Here is a 15814-nt window from a genome sequence, read left to right as displayed (position 1 = left end):
ATGTCTGTGGAGGCAGACACAAAGTTAATGTTTCAAATCCGTGTGATCCTTATTCAGAGCTGAAGCGAGGTTACATGCAATGGAGTAGATGAGGTAAATGGAAGTTGAGTGAAAAATGGGCGATAGGGAAGTTTGAATCAAGTTTGACATAAAACAGGGAAAAGCAATCTTGAAGGTCAGTACCACAGAAATGTTGTCAACATTTTTTGCGTTCACCATTGAATGAGGAGCATTCGTCACAGGCTACATGCTTCGACCTGAACGTATAAAGGTACTGCTAAGATTTGAACTCAGGATTTCCTGTTTACAAGACAAGTGCTTTAACCATCTAAGCCACAGCACCAATCTGCCAGAAAGCTTTGCAAGTGTAGAACAGATTTCAATTGTTTTGATTAAATTTTGTATTGTTGATTTCTCCTGCTGACTTTGAGAGTGCAAATTAAAATATTCATTCGCACTGGGCTTTTGAAACTGAAAAATTGCAGTTATTTCTGAAAGTTATTAATTTAAAAGAAGTTCTGCAGGAAAGAAGTATACAAACAGGAAATATTTTGCGAATTGGGAAGTGATTAATCATGGCCAGAAAACTACAGTGGTATAATGCTGGATAAGACCAGGAGAGAGTTTATACATTCACTACACTATACATTTTGCTAGATACAAATCTAGCAAAAATTCTTGAAAATTCTGGACGGCTGTTGCAATTTGGCAAACACGACGTTGTCACGGTTCTTCCACTTTCCATAAAGCATCCTGCATTCTTAATTTATATTTCCTGCCGTTCATTGGGAAGCAAAGGCCTTGAGCCATAATCAAAACCCTGACAGGGACTTGAACCCTGGACCCTCAGATCAAAAGTCTGACGCTCTACCGACTGAGCTACCAGTGCCCATTTCAGCAATGCTCTTATAGCTCACGTCAACGTCTCATATTGTATCTTTTGAATTTCCTTCACTGGTAATTCAGCCTCTCCAGCTCATTTCCCTCGCAAGCAGACCGGCAGCCTCCCTTCGGCTTCCTTTCTCAAATTCTTCAACTTGGACTCACATTTTACCAATGACCTGTGATGTGACAACTGTTGTTACCCAGGGACATGCACTGGGACTTCAAGACATTGAAGATTACGGTTAGTTCGCTGAGATATCAGTGGGTAGCTGCAGAGATACAGATTGTATTTTGAGAGAGGGAATAAAGCGTGTCATCTGTTGTTTCTTGTGGCAGAGGGTGAACGCAAGTAAGGTCATCGAGTAAAGTAACAAATTATGCAAATCGCAAAGTTTCAGGGTGTAAATAGATCTGTCAACGCCACATCTTCATGGAAAACGCCCCATCCTTTATCCTACCCAAATCGTTCTTGCTGACATGCAGCAACATATATCGTCCAATAAAAAGGCAAATTACTGCAGATGTGAAATCTGAATTAAAACAGGAAATGATGCAAAATCTCAGTGGGTCTGGCAGCATCTGTGAAGAGAGAACCGAGCGAACGTTTCGAGGCTGCGTCACTCTTCATCAGTAATTCATTTAATCGATCAATCTTTGCTCACAGACATCGCTGACAGACTTTCAAAATGTTCCTACTGGATTTTCTGAGGTCAATCCTGTCGTGCATTCAAAGGAAAATACTGCACATGTTGTGAATCTGCATGAGAAACTAAAAACGATTGGATTAAAGCTCATAAAATTTGAGGATGTCTGTGGAGCCAGTCTCAAAGTTAATGTTTCAAATCCGTGTGATCCTTATTCAGAGCTGAAGCGAGGTTACATGCAATGGAGTAGATGAGGAAAATGCAAGTTGCGTGAAAAGTGGGAGATATGGAAGTTTGAATCAAGTTTGACATAAATCTAGGGAAAGCAATCTTGAAGGTCAGTACCACAGAAATGTTGTCAACATTTTCTGTGTTCACCATTAAATGAGGAGCATTCTTCACAGGCTACATGCTTTCACCTGAATATATATAAGTACTGCTGAGATTTGATCTCAGGGACACCTGTTTACAAGACAGGCGCTTTAACCATCTAACCCACAGCACCAATCTGCAAGACAGCTTTGCAAGTGTAGAACAGATTTCAATTGTTTTGATTAAACATCAGTATTGTTGATTTCTCCTGCTGACTTTGAGTGAGCAAATTAAAATATTCATCGGCACTGGGCTTTTGAAACTGTAAAAATTGCAGTTATTTCTGAAAGTTATTAATTTAAAAGCAGTTCTGCAGGAAAGAAGTATACAAACAGGAAATATTTTGTGAATTGGGAAATTATTAAACATGGCCAGAAAACTATAGTGGTATAATGCTGGATAAGAACAGGAGAGAGTTTTTACATCAATTGAAAATCTAGCACAATTTTTGAAAATTCTGGACAGCTGTTGCAACTTGGCAAACACGACGTTGTGACGGTTCTTCCACTTTCCATAAAGCATCCTGCATTCTTTATTTTTCGTTTCCTACCGTTCATTGGGAAGCAAACACCTTGAGCCAAAATCAAAACCCTGACAGGGATTTGAACCCTGGACCCTCAGATTAAAAGTCTGATGCTCTACCGACTGAGCTACCAAGGCCCATTTCAAAAGTTTTCTCACAGCTCACTTCAAAGTCTCATATTGTAGCTTTTGAATTTCCTTCACTGGTCATTCAGCCTCTCCAGCTCATTTCCCTCGCAAGCAGACCGGCAGCCTCCCTTCGGCTTTCTTTCTCAAATTCTTCAACTTGGACTCGCATTTTTCCAATGACCTGTGATGTGACTTTGAGAGTGCAAACTAAAATATTCATCGGCACTGGGCTTTTGAAACTGTAAAAATTGCAGTTATTTCTGAAAGTTATTAATTTAAAAGCAGTTCTGCAGGAAAGAAGTATACAAACAGGAAATATTTTGTGAATTGGGAAGTGATTAAACTTGGCCAGAAAACTACAGTGGTATAATGCAGGACAAGACCAGGAGAGTTTTTACATTCACTGAAAATCTAGCAAAAATTCTTGAAAATTCAGGACGGCTCTTGCAATTTGACAAACACGACGTTGTCACGGTTCTTCCACTTTCCATAAAGCATCCTGCATTCTTTATTTTTTATTTCTGACCATTCATTGGGAAGCAAACACCTTGAGCCAAAATCAAAGCCCTGACAGGGACTTGAATCCTGGACCCTCATATTAAAAGTCTGATGCTCTACCGACTGAGCTACCAGGGCCCGTTTCAACAATACTTTCATAGCTCATATCAAAGTCTCATATTGTATCTTTAAAATTTCCTTCACTGGTAATTCAGCCTCTCCAGCTCATTTCCCTCGCAAATGTTGAATCCCAAATTTCTTTATCCGTCAGTCTGGCCTCAATAAAAGTCGAGATGGATTTGCAGGTATAACATTAGTTATTTTATTCAGCTTGCAAGCTACCGAGTCCACAGTGATACAGATAACATGTTGCTCTCTGCAGCCCCGGGAACTAAGTGAATGTCCCAGACAAAGAGATCAGTACTGATACATTCAAATGGCATCAAGTTTCACATACTCGACACCCATAGGTCATCCTATGTCCCTCCTGACTTGTTTGATCTATTCTGATTGGCTCACTTCCAATCCCTTTCTCCAGCCCCTATCAATTCAGCATCACTCTCATAGACACACCTCTTCCTGCTTTTTTCCATGCGGTCTAAAATCCTTTGTCTCTACTTGCCAGAATCAAAGTGGCTTATTTCTACATTACATTAACTAATATCTCTAAAGTAACTATTTTATATCACATTCGTCATTCCCTCCTTTTATCATTCCATGATAACCGAACTATCCAATCCATAGCTACGGTTCCTCATCTAAAAAGATCCGTCGCTGCATTTCCAATTCCTGTCTTAGCCCCCCTTCATCTGCTTCACCCTCATGGATTTTAACAGTTAAATTTTTGGGGGCGGTGATCTGATCCAGTGCACCCCGCATTCTACCCATCACACATTTAAGGATGGCCAGGCCCACAAAGATGCAGCCGATAGCTACCACTCGATACATGGCCATATTTATCAACCAGTCCTTCCAACCTCCAAATCCCCAGTTACCCCAAGAGCCAGGATCCTGCATCCCGTCCAAGTGATCCCGTATGCGATCCATAAATTTAGTGATGTTAGCGGTCAAGTCTTGAAATCCCACGATACACTTGCCCTGCACTATGGCGCATACCCCAACCTCACGGGCCAGAAGATAGTCAAGAGCATACCGGTTCTGCATTGCAAACAACCGTAGCTGAGACAACTCCTTGGTTATTGCCCCGAGGGCTCCCAAGGTTTCATTTCCCAAGATGGTAAGGCCGCAAATAAAATAATTCCGATCACTGACAGCCAAGGAACCCCCCACACCTCCCAGTGTCAATACGCTCAGAATGCCCCACCCGGCTGAGTGGCCCCGGTTGGGTGCAAGAACCTGAGGTTTTTTCCAGTTCTCGCAAAATTCAGCAGAGACTGCCCGGCGTGCTAACTGATTATGCAGGTTCCATGCCGAAGGGCAGGGGACTGTGGTAGGGACTAGAGTCCCTATAGCAATTCGGCGGGGAAATGGGGGTGACAAAACGTTGGTCGCTGTACCATTAAATAAAAAGTAGTATCCTTGCTCTGTGTGCAGGCTAGCATCACAATCAGCATATCGGTTGCGTAAGGACCCTCCAGTAGCCCAGTTTATCCAACTTTGAAACGCCCATTCGGGCCGCCTAGCAATGCGGAAAGCCCTAGTCCCAACAGTGATATGAGAGACATTTGCCCAGCCACAAAGGAGCTGGAGGCCGGCGTTCAATGGAACGCAAGTGGTGTTGTAACAAACGCATTGGCCAGACGCCTGGGTGATAGGGCACCTCCTGTCCGTACAGGTGGGAAACAGACATGTTATATTTGTGTCCACCTCTACCGGCAAACAGCCAAATTCTTCACTGCTGAAGCAATTCTCGTACGACCGGGAATCCCTATTGGGAGTGAAGTGGCTAGGTATGTACACCCTCCACCGTCGCAGCCTATCGTACTGTGAATGGGAATTATCCCGAGGAAGGGGAAGGCAAATAGCCGGTGGTGCTGAACCCGGATCGTAAGGAAGAGTGACCTGATCGGGCAGTGGCTCGGAATGCTGACAATGAACCACCGTTTGGGGAGTGCCCCAAAGCGGTGAAACAGAAAATAACCTAGACACCGCTGCGGGGTTTGGGTAGCAGACAACCCGTCCCTGGCCATACAAGCGGTGGTAAATCTGGTAGAAGAGATTCATACTACCCGGGTTTTCCTCAGTTTGGCCTTTAATTAACTTAAGTGTATCTCCCGGTAACCTACGTTCTAGCTGTACTTCCCTTCTCATACGCCCCGTCCTCTCTCTAGTCCCTTTCACTTTCTCATAGCCTCTTCCTACGCTCTCCTGACGGCCTGATTTTACCTTTATTGCACCACTCTTAACACATCCAAAATCGAATTTACATGTATTCCAAAAACAAGGCAATGTCCACATAATGTTCCCTTCCCATCGCCGGGACCGGTGCAACTGCTTCATGACTCCTGCATTCTCCTTAACTTTGATGACCTTCCATGAGTCGATACCATGTCCTCGTATATGGGGGCAGTGAAGAACATCACCTTTGCATAGGTGATGTATCCTTGTAGATTGGTTGGGGCTACACAGATACATAATATTCCCCTTTTCCATGTCCATCGCCAATAACACGCCAAGCGAAGTGAGGCCAAATATCATACAGACGATGCGTAGCCACTCCATCATGCTCCACACCTGTAAAATAGCACTGGAGAAGGGAGGCAGTTTAGTATCTGACCTTTTACAGTAGTGGAGATGGACTCAATTTACAGTGATGTAGGTGGACCCAAGCACTTCGCCCCTCCACTTTAACTGCTGTGGGGGTGGTAAGGAGAACTTGGAAGGGCCCATCCCATCGCGGCTCCGACCCCTTCCTAGTCCAATTTTTGACCATGACATAACTACCGGGCTGGACTGAAAGTGAGCTAGGTACTGGGGCGATGGCTGGTGAGCCGCGCGGACATGGCCATGGAGTTCCTTGAGCACTTGCGTGAGGGCTAGAACATAGGTGGTCATCTCTTCAGTCATCTGATGAAACTGAACCAGTCTGGGAACCTGCAGGCTCCAGGGAGTTCTAAGAGGCCTGCCATAAAGAATCTCGGCGGGAGAGAGCCGGGCCGGTCCCGCAGGTGTAACCCGCAGCTGGAAGAGGGCAACGGGGAGCAACTTAAGCCATGTCAGTCCCGTGTCTGCTCTTAATTTAGCCAATTTAGTTTTGAGGGTCTGATTGTGTCTCTCAACCAACCCGGCCGCCTGCGGTCTATAAGCACAGTGTAACTGCTGGCGTATGCCCAACTGGGAGCAAAACTCCTTGTTAATTTGTCCAATAAAATGAGGCCCATTATCAGAACTTAACTGAGCTGGTATACCGTACCGGGGAATGATTTCCCTCATCAAGACTTTAACCACAGTAGCAGCTTTATTATCGATAGTCGGATACGCCTCGACCCATCTGCTGAACACATCCACAATGACCAAAACATATTTATAACATTGACACCTTTCCAACTCAATGTAATCCATTTGGAGCGTCTCAAAGGGACCACTGGGCAACGGGGTTTGCCCCTTCCCACAAGAGATACCTTTTCCGGTGTTATATTGCTGACAAATCAAACACCTATTACTGATACTTTGGGCCAACCCCTGCATTTTAGGGTGCCACCAAGTGTCCAGCAACAAATCACTAGTCCCTCGAGCCCCACAATGAGTTGAAAAGTGTACACATTCAATGACCCATAAAGCCAGCACATCAGACATACAAGTCTGATGTGCAGGCGTGGTCCATAAAGAGGAAACAGAATCATATGTACAACCTAACCGTTTCCACATTTGTTTATCACTCTCAGGAGCGTCCTCCTGTAATCTTATGACGTCTTGGATGGTTGGCATTGACTTGTCAGAAGCAGTCATATTTATATTAGATCGTTTAGTCTGACTTAACATCTTAGGCACCATCACTTGCTGAATTTGCGCGGCTGTTCGCGCTGCACAATCTGCTCGTTCATTACCAACGTCAACTGGGGTTGTACCATTCGTGTGGGCAGCGCATTTAATAACGGAAATCTGCGCGGGCATAAGGAGGGCCTGCAGTAGGTCATTAACTAAACCCCGGTTGGATATTTCTGTGCCTGCCGAGGTAAGGAATCCCCTATTCTTCCAGAGTTGTCCGAAGTCATGAACTACCCCGAAAGCATATCGGGAGTCAGTGTAGATATTTACCCGGCGATCTCCCCCCAGTAAACATGCACGGGTGAGGGCAAAAAGTTCGGCTTGTTGTGCTGAGTAAGGGGTTTGGAAAGCTGCCGCTTCTAGAATCAGACCATCCTGATCTATGATTGCATAACCCGACAGTCTCCGGCCAGTGGGGCTTACTAATGCACTGCCATCAACATACATAATCATGTCAGGTTGTTCTAACGGAATATCACTCAGATCGTCCCTTATTGTTGTAGTTTCCTGAATCAAGGCTAAACAGTCGTGACCAGGCGCCTCCTCATTGACAGGGGGACCACTGAGAAAACAGGCTGGATTGATAGTGGTACAGTATTTAAATGTCAGACGTGGATTGTTCAAAAGGTATACCTCATACCTATTCTGACGAGCTGCGGTAAGATGCTGAGTCTGCAGTTGCCCCAATAGTGCGATTACCGAGTGGGAGCTATACACCGTAATATCCTGTTGGAGAGTGATGTTGGCAGCAGCCTGCAAACTATTGTATATCGCTGCCAAGATCTGGGTGCAACAGGGTGGCCCAACGCCACTGGGTCGAGTTTGGAAGAGTAATATGCTACGGGCCGGTGCTTGTCCCCATGTTGCTGGGTGAGTACCGCTGTTGAACATCCTTCCAGAACAGTACAGTAAATCTGGAATGATCGGTCGTATAGGGGCCTACCGAGGGCCGGTGCTTGTAGCAGGGCCTGCTTCAGGCAACGGAAGGCCTCGAGTGCCTCGGTGGTGAGAGTAAAATTCCCCCCTTCACTAGTGTAAGGCGTCAGCAGCTTTGTATAGACAGCGATGTTTGGTATCCACTGCCGACAATAATTCATCATACCCAGCCAATGACGAACCTCCTTGGCTATTGTAGGGGCGGGGAATTGGCATATTGGTTCAATACTACTGGGTTCGAGACTTCTTTCTGTGGCTGTAAGTAAAACTCCTAAGAACTTAACTTTTCTCTGAGCCACCAAGACCTTTGCTTGTGAAACAACATAACCGAACGAGGATAGGTGGTTCAATAATTGGATCACATCATCCCTATTACTGGGCTCATCAGGACTTGCCACCAATATGTCATCTACATACTGCACCAGAGTGGAACCATGCTCCAATGTCAAGGCCTGGAGTTGGGTCTGCAGACATCTGGAGAAGAGTGTAGGTGAATTGACGAACCCCTGTGGCAGTCGGGTCCAGGTATACTGCTGTCCATTGTAAGTGAAGGCAAACAAATATTGACTTTCAGTCGCAAGTGGGAGGGCAAAGAAGGCGTGCTGAAGGTCAATTACGGCGAAGACCCGGGCTTGAGCTGGAATTTGAGCCAGTATGTGGGCAGGGTTAGGGACGAGAGCATGTAATGGCTATGCGATGGCATTAATTGAACGTAAATCCTGTACTAATCGGTGCTGGTCTGGTTTGGCTGGTTTAGGCACAGCAAGTATGGGGGTGTTACATTATGATTGGCAAGGGACCAAAATACCCTGTTTCAACAGCTCTTGAATTAATTTATCTATTGATGAAGCAGCTTGAGATTTCAGGGGGTATAGTCGAATGGAAGGTAGCTTTACATGATCCTTAATCATCACCTTAATAGGTGTAACATTTGTCTTTCCCACTTGTGATGGGTATTCCGCCCAGACCTGTGGATTGACATATTCCAACACATCATGTCCCCTGTGATGCTGCAGTCGAGTGTTAATCGTTTCAGGGACCTCAAAATATTTTATGGTAGTGCCGTCCGGCATGACTTGAAGTGCGTAGTCTGTTGGATCCGAATGATCCACCGCCCTTCTGACCATTCGCCCCATATCCCTGGCATGGTACTGGTCACGGACCTGACGTGTAATATGAGGGCTTACCGAAGCTGACTGTGGCCATAAATGTGGTGATATTGTAACAAAATCGGCTGTACCTTCTTTTCCCGTGACTGTGGCTGTAACCTTGACTGGCCATTCGGTCTCAAGTAATGGCCGGTATTTGTCCTCCAACTCCCTGTTTCGTCCAGTTCTGTCATAGGCCAGGGTAACGTGATGCAGTGACTGTTCAACGTCTAACGTCCACCACTGGGGGGTGATAGAAATATAGCACTGTTGTCTCATCCTCCATGATGTAACCGATACCCCCTCATCTCCGCATTCTAGCTGTAGCTGCAAGATACACAGTAAATCTCGGGCCAACAAGTTACAGTCCAATCCAGTAGTCACTACAAACTGATGCTCTGCAGACTTATTCTCGTTAGTGACTGTCACTGGTTCAGAAATAGGATACTCACACACCTGTCCTTGGAACCCTGACAATTGCTGCGTGTGGTCGGATAATGGTAATTTAAGTGCTGATTGCACAGAAGACATGGCTGCCCCGGTGTCGATTACAAATGAGTGATGTTGATCTCCTATCTGCAGAGAGATAATAGGTTCCCTGTCCGATTGGAGAGTCCTTATGGCTAAATTAGCTAGTCAATCCTGTGTTGGGAAAGGGTTTTCCTGGGAGAAGTCAGTGTATCTCGTCTGTCCTCCCCTTGGTGGGTACCCTCTCCTTTGGGTCGGATAATCTCCTTCTACTGCCTGTCTTTTAAAGGGGCATCCCTGTTGCCAGTGATCTACACGGCCGCAATTAAAACATGCATTGCTCCCTCTATTTCTGCCCCGTCCTCTTCTTCCAGTAGACCAATGTCCCCTCAGAGGGGGCTGCGGTTGTAGAGCTGTTGATTTGTTCGGTGGGCCATAAAAAGGGGGTGAGGGTCCCTTTGGGTGGGTTTGGTATCCTCCTCTTCGCTGATCCTCCCACCCAAAGTCACTATATTGGGGCTCCTGCTGGTAAACTACCATTTCTGCCGCTTGTTGGGATCGCCAATCATCCTTTTTCATTACATACTCAGTCTTAAGCTTTGTAACTGAGCCTCCTTCTTGGCCTACACCCTCCTTCCAATAAAATCTGACTACCCTTGCCATCTGGGAAGGGTCGTTCTCTGTCCAATTCATGTTATTACATTTCACAGCAGTAACCACAGAAGGTGGTAGGCAATGCATTAACATAGCACAATATTGAGGAGAATTCTGACCATTTTGATACAGCAAATCGCCTGACTGCCCCCGGTAGATTTCATTAAAACGCTCCAGAAATTCCTCTGGCTCTTCAGTCTTCTTAGGTTTTAGGTCTAAGATAACAGAAAGATTTATGGGCCTTTAAAATGTGTATTCAACGCATTCAAGATCTGTGTCCTTCTATCGTCGTCTAACGCATAGGCCTGCTGAAGTGCGGCATGACTAGCATAATTCAGGTGGTTAAGATAATTGCGGTACTCTGCTGGGGTTAAAATCTGCTGGACTAGGGCCCAGAGGTCCCTTGAATCAGCTTGATAAATTGAGATGGTAGTTCTCAAGGAATCCACGAAGGCAGCAGGAGATTTTTTTCTATCTGGGATTGTAGCCATAATAGCCATCATCTCACTGGGTGTCCATGGGAAGTAAACGTCTATCGTGGGGTTCGCTCCCGCAGTCACTGCGTCGGGGTTTCGCATCTTCCTAATCGGTAACTGTCTCTGAATGTCACCAGGGGGCACTCTAGATATTTCCCCTGGTTGTTCCAAGACTTCAACGTCTCTCCCTGTCACTAGGGGGAGTTCTTTCTCTTCAAAAGAAGTTGTTTCAGCTTCCTTTGTTCCCGAATCTTGTGGTTTCTCCTTAGTTTGGAGAGACTTAGGTGATATGCTTAATTGTTTCTGGTGAGGGTCAAGCCCCTCTCTCGCTGTCTGAGATCTTGCCCTAGAGCTAACTGGGCTTGTGGGACAGAGTTCCTTTTGCTCTTCTGGTCGTGCAGTTGGTAAATCAGGACCCACACTATCACCCACACTATCATCCAAAAGGGCTTGAGTTTCTGGCATATTTGGAATCTGGGGAGCAATGACTGGGTATATATTATTGTACTCTGGTGGTTCTGGAATGAACGCAGACCATGCTACAGGTGCAGACGGAACTTTTACTGACTTTTCCAAATTATTGAATTTTTCTTTTTCTGTCAATTCAAGGCCAGCCATTGAACTACGTAGCTCATCTCTTGTTTGACCCGTGTCTTTCCTGTCTCTACTTGCTCTTTTTTTAAATGCTCATTCCTTTTTCAAGATCTGTAATGTTTTTAGGTTACCCTGTTCACTAATTGGAATCCCCATTTTAAGGGCATTGTCCTGCCAGCTAGACAACATAATCTTATCTCTTTCCTCTTGACAATATTGCCTCCATAATCCAATTAATTCTTCAGCTTTCATACTTTGATTTTTTTCTCCAAATTTGTCCCTGGATTTTCTTAACCATTTCTAGGTCTTTGGTGCCCCCTAGTGGCCATTCATCTCCCATTTTAGTTCTTAACTGTGCTGACAATTTTCTAAAATCCTTCGCTTTGTCCGGATACTTATCACATAATATTTGCAGTGGCATGCCTGGATCATTTGTGCTATCCAAGGAATTCCCCATAATCTCAACTAGTCCTCGGAACTGCGTTTTTCGCCACTACAGTCCAAGGAGACAATTTTAGCTTAATCAACTATATTTTTAACACACACACACATGGAGGTGAACCATTTTCAATTTCAAATGTCGCATCGACCTCCCATAATCTAACCCAACCGAATTAACTCACAAATGAAGTTGAACCATTTATAGTTTTAAATGTCCCATCAACAATATAGCCTTCCCCAGCCGAATTAACTCACAAATTAAGTTGAACCATTTATAGTTTTAAATGTCCCATCAACAATATAGCCTACCCCAGCCGAATTAACTCACAAATGAAATCTCATCAATTAAAATGCTAATCCCCAGACTGACCTGTGATTTCATCGTGGCGGTCTTTCTGTGCCAACCGCGAGTGACCAGACTAATCAGACGATAAGAAGAGGGGAACAATCAATGTGCGGTCATTTTCCAGTTCTGCATTGAGGGCCCTCGTTCCCCATCCTCCTGTTCATAATCAGTCTAATTCTGATTTCGCAGTTGAAACCAGGATCGCCCTGAGAAATCCAGGTTTTCGGCACCAAAGGTTGAATCCCAAATTTCTTTATCCGTCAGTCTGGCCTCAATAAAAGTCGAGATGGATTTGCAGGTATAACATTAGTTATTTTATTCAGCTTGCAAGCTACCTAGCCCACAGTGATACAGATAACATGTTGCTCTCTGCAGCCCCGGGAGCTAAGTGAATGTCCCACACAAAGAGATCAGTACTGATACATTCAAATGGCATCAAGTTTCACATACTCGACACCCATAGGTCATCCTATGTCCCTCCTGACTTGTTTGATCTATTCTGATTGGCTCACTTCCAATCCCTTTCTCCGGCCCCTATCAATGCAGCATCACTCTCATAGACACACCTCTTCCTGCTTTTTTCCATGCGGTCTAAAATCCTTTGTCTCTACTTGCCAGAATCAAAGTGGCTTATTTCTACATTACATTAACTAATATCTCTAAAGTAACTATTTTATATCACATTCGTCACAAGCAGACCGGCAGCCTCCCTTTGGTTTCCTTTCCCAAAATCTTCAACTTGGACTCGCATCTTCCCAATGACTTGCGATGTGGCAACTGTTGTTGCGCAGGGACAATGCACTGGGACTTCAAGACATTGACGAGTAAGGTTAGTTCTCTGACATATGAGTGGGAAGCTACAGAGATACAGATTGTATTTTAAGAGAGGGAATAAAGGGTGTCATCTGGTGATTGTTGTGGCAGAGAGTGAACGCAAGTAAGCTCATCTAGTAAAGAAGCAAATTATGCAAATCGCAAATTTCAGGGTGTAAATAGATCTGTCAACGCCACATCTTCATGGAAAACGCCCCATCCTTTATCCCACCCTATTCGTTCTTGCTAGCATGCAGCAACATATATCGTCCAATAAAAACGCAAATGACTGCAGATGTGAAATCTGAAAAAAAACAGGAAATGATGGAAAATCTCAGCGGGTCTGGCAGCATCTGTGAAGAGAGAACCGAGCTAACATTTCGAGGCTGCGTCACTCTTCATCAGAGTAAATCATTTAATCATTCAATCTTTGCTCACAGACATCGCTGACAGACATTCAAAATGTTCCTACTCTATTTCCTGAGGTCAATTCTGTCGTGCATTCAAAGGAAAATACTGCAGATGTTGTGAATCTGCATGAGAAACTAAATATGATTGGATTAAAGCTCAGAAAATTAGAGGATGTCTGTGGAGCCAGACACAAAGTTAATGTTTCAAATCCGTGTGATCCTTATTCAGAGCTGAAGCGAGGTTACATGCAATGGAGTAGATGAGGAAAATGGAAGTTGCGTGAAAAGTGGGAGATATGGAAGTTTGACATAAATCAAGGGAAAGCAATGTTGAAGGTCAGTACCACAGAAATGTTGTCAACATTTCCTGTGTCCACCATTAAATGAGGAGCATCCTTCACAGGCTACATGCTTAAACCTGAATGTATAAAGGTACTGTTGAGAGTTGAACTCAGGATCTTCTGTTTACAAGACAGGCGTTTTAACCATCTAAGCCACAGCACCAATCGGCAAAACAGCTTTGCAAGTTTAGAACAGATTTCAATTGTTTTGATTAAACATCAGTATTGTTGATTTCTCCTGCTGACTTTGAGAGTGCAAACTAAAATATTCATCAGCACTGGGCTTTTGAAACTGTAAAAACTGCAGTTATTCGGAAAGTTATTAATTTAAAAGCAGTTCTGCAGGAAAGATGTATACAAACAGGAAATATTTTGCGAATTGGGAAGTGATTAAACATGGCCAGAAAACTACAGTGGTATAATGCTGGATAAGACCAGGAGAGAGTTTTTACATTCACTGAAAATCTAGCAAAAATTCTTGAAAATTCTGGACGGCTGTTGCAATTTGGCAAACACGACGTTGTCACGGTTCTTCCACTTTCTATAAAGCATCCTGCATTCTTTATTTTTATTTCCGTTCATTGGGAAGCAAACACCTTGAGCCAAAATCAAAACCCTGACAGGGACTTGAACCCTGGACCCTCAGATTAAAAGTCTGATGCTCTACCGACTGAGCTACCAAGGCACATTTCAAAAATGTTCTCACAGCTCACTTCAAAGTCTCATATTGTATCTTTTGAATTTCCTTCACTGGTAATTCAGCCTCTCCAGCTCATTTCCCTCGCAAGCAGACCGGCAGCCTCCCTTCGGCTTTCTTTCTCAAATTCTTCAACTTGGACTCGCATTTTACCAATGACCTGTGATGTGACAACTGTTGTTACCCAGGGACATGCACTGGGACTTCAATACATTGAAGATTACATTTAGTTCACTGAGATATCAGTGGGAACCTGCAGAGATACAGATTGGATTTTGAGAGAGGGAATAAAGCGTGTCATCTGTTGTTTGTTGTGGCAGAGTGTGAACGCAAGTAAGCTCATCGAGTAAAGTAGCAAATTATGCAAATCGCAAAGTTTCAGGGTGTAAATAGATCTGTCAACGCCACATCTTCATGGAAAACGCCCCATCCTTTATCCTACCCAAATCGTTCTTGCTGACATGCAGCAACATATATCGTCCAATAATAATGCAAATTACTGCAGATGTGAAATCTGAAAAAAAACAGGAAATGATGGAAAATCTCAGTGGGTCTGGCAGCATCTGTGAAGAGAGAACCGAGCTAACGCTTGGAGGCTGGGTCACTCTTCATCAGAGTAAATCATTTAATCATTCAATCTTTGCCCACAGACATCACTGACAGACATTCAGAATGTTCCTACTGGATTTCCTGAGGTCAATCCTGTCGTGCATTCAAAGGAATATACTGCACATGTTGTCAATGTGCATGAGAAACTAAAAATGATTGGATTAAAGCTCATAAAATTTGAGGATGTCTGTGGAGCCAGACACAAAGTTAATGTTTCAAATCCGTGTGATCCTTATTCAGAGCTGAAGCGAGGTTACATGCAATGGAGTAGATGAGGAAAATGGAAGTTGCGTGAAAAGTGGGAGATATGGAAGTTTGACATAAATCAAGGGCAAGCAATGTTGAAGGTCAGTACCACAGAAACATTGTCAACATTTCCTGTGTCCACCATTGAATGAGAAGCATTCTTCACAGGCTACATGCTTAAACCTGAATGTATAAAGGTACTGCTGAGGTTTGAACTCAGGATCTCCTGTTTACAAGACAGGCGCTTTAACCATCTAAGCCACAGCACCAATCTGCAAAACAGCTTTGCAAGTGTAGAACAGATTTCAATTGTTTTGATTAAACATCAGTATTGTTGATTTCTCCTGCTGACTTTGAGAGTGCAAATTAAAATATTCATCGTCACTGGGCTTTTGAAACTGTAAAAACTGCAGTTATTCTGAAAGTTATTAATTTAAAAGCAGTTCTGCAGGAAAGAAGTATACAAACAGGAAATATTTTGCGAATTGGGAAGTGATTAAACATGGCCAGAAAACTACAGTGGTATAATGCTGGATAAGACCAGGAGAGAGTTTTTACATTCACTGAAAATCTAGCAAAAATTCTTGAAAATTCTGGACGGCTGTTGCAATTTGGCAAACACGACGTTGTCACGGTT

At 44.0% G+C, this 15814-nt stretch overlaps 5 non-coding genes across 5 annotated transcripts; all 5 read right to left on the bottom strand.

Annotated features, from left to right (window-relative positions):
• Window positions 1-816: 816 nt before the first annotated feature.
• Window positions 817-889, bottom strand: trnak-uuu (transfer RNA lysine (anticodon UUU)). Its single transcript has one exon. It is a non-coding gene; the product is annotated as a tRNA-Lys (tRNA).
• A 1599-nt stretch (window positions 890-2488) lies between these two features.
• Window positions 2489-2561, bottom strand: trnak-uuu (transfer RNA lysine (anticodon UUU)). Its single transcript has one exon. It is a non-coding gene; the product is annotated as a tRNA-Lys (tRNA).
• A 554-nt stretch (window positions 2562-3115) lies between these two features.
• trnak-uuu (transfer RNA lysine (anticodon UUU)) lies at window positions 3116-3188 on the bottom strand. Its single transcript has one exon. It is a non-coding gene; the product is annotated as a tRNA-Lys (tRNA).
• Window positions 3189-14237: 11049 nt separating this feature from the next.
• trnak-uuu (transfer RNA lysine (anticodon UUU)) lies at window positions 14238-14310 on the bottom strand. The gene has a single exon. It is a non-coding gene; the product is annotated as a tRNA-Lys (tRNA).
• Window positions 14311-15372: 1062 nt separating this feature from the next.
• trnat-ugu (transfer RNA threonine (anticodon UGU)) lies at window positions 15373-15446 on the bottom strand. Its single transcript has one exon. It is a non-coding gene; the product is annotated as a tRNA-Thr (tRNA).
• Between the last annotated feature and the right edge of the window lie 368 nt (window positions 15447-15814).

The sequence above is a fragment of the Scyliorhinus torazame genome, chromosome 4, assembly GCF_047496885.1.
Source record: "Scyliorhinus torazame isolate Kashiwa2021f chromosome 4, sScyTor2.1, whole genome shotgun sequence".
Lineage (NCBI taxonomy): Eukaryota > Metazoa > Chordata > Chondrichthyes > Carcharhiniformes > Scyliorhinidae > Scyliorhinus > Scyliorhinus torazame.
This window is presented reverse-complemented; position numbering and strand designations above follow the sequence as displayed.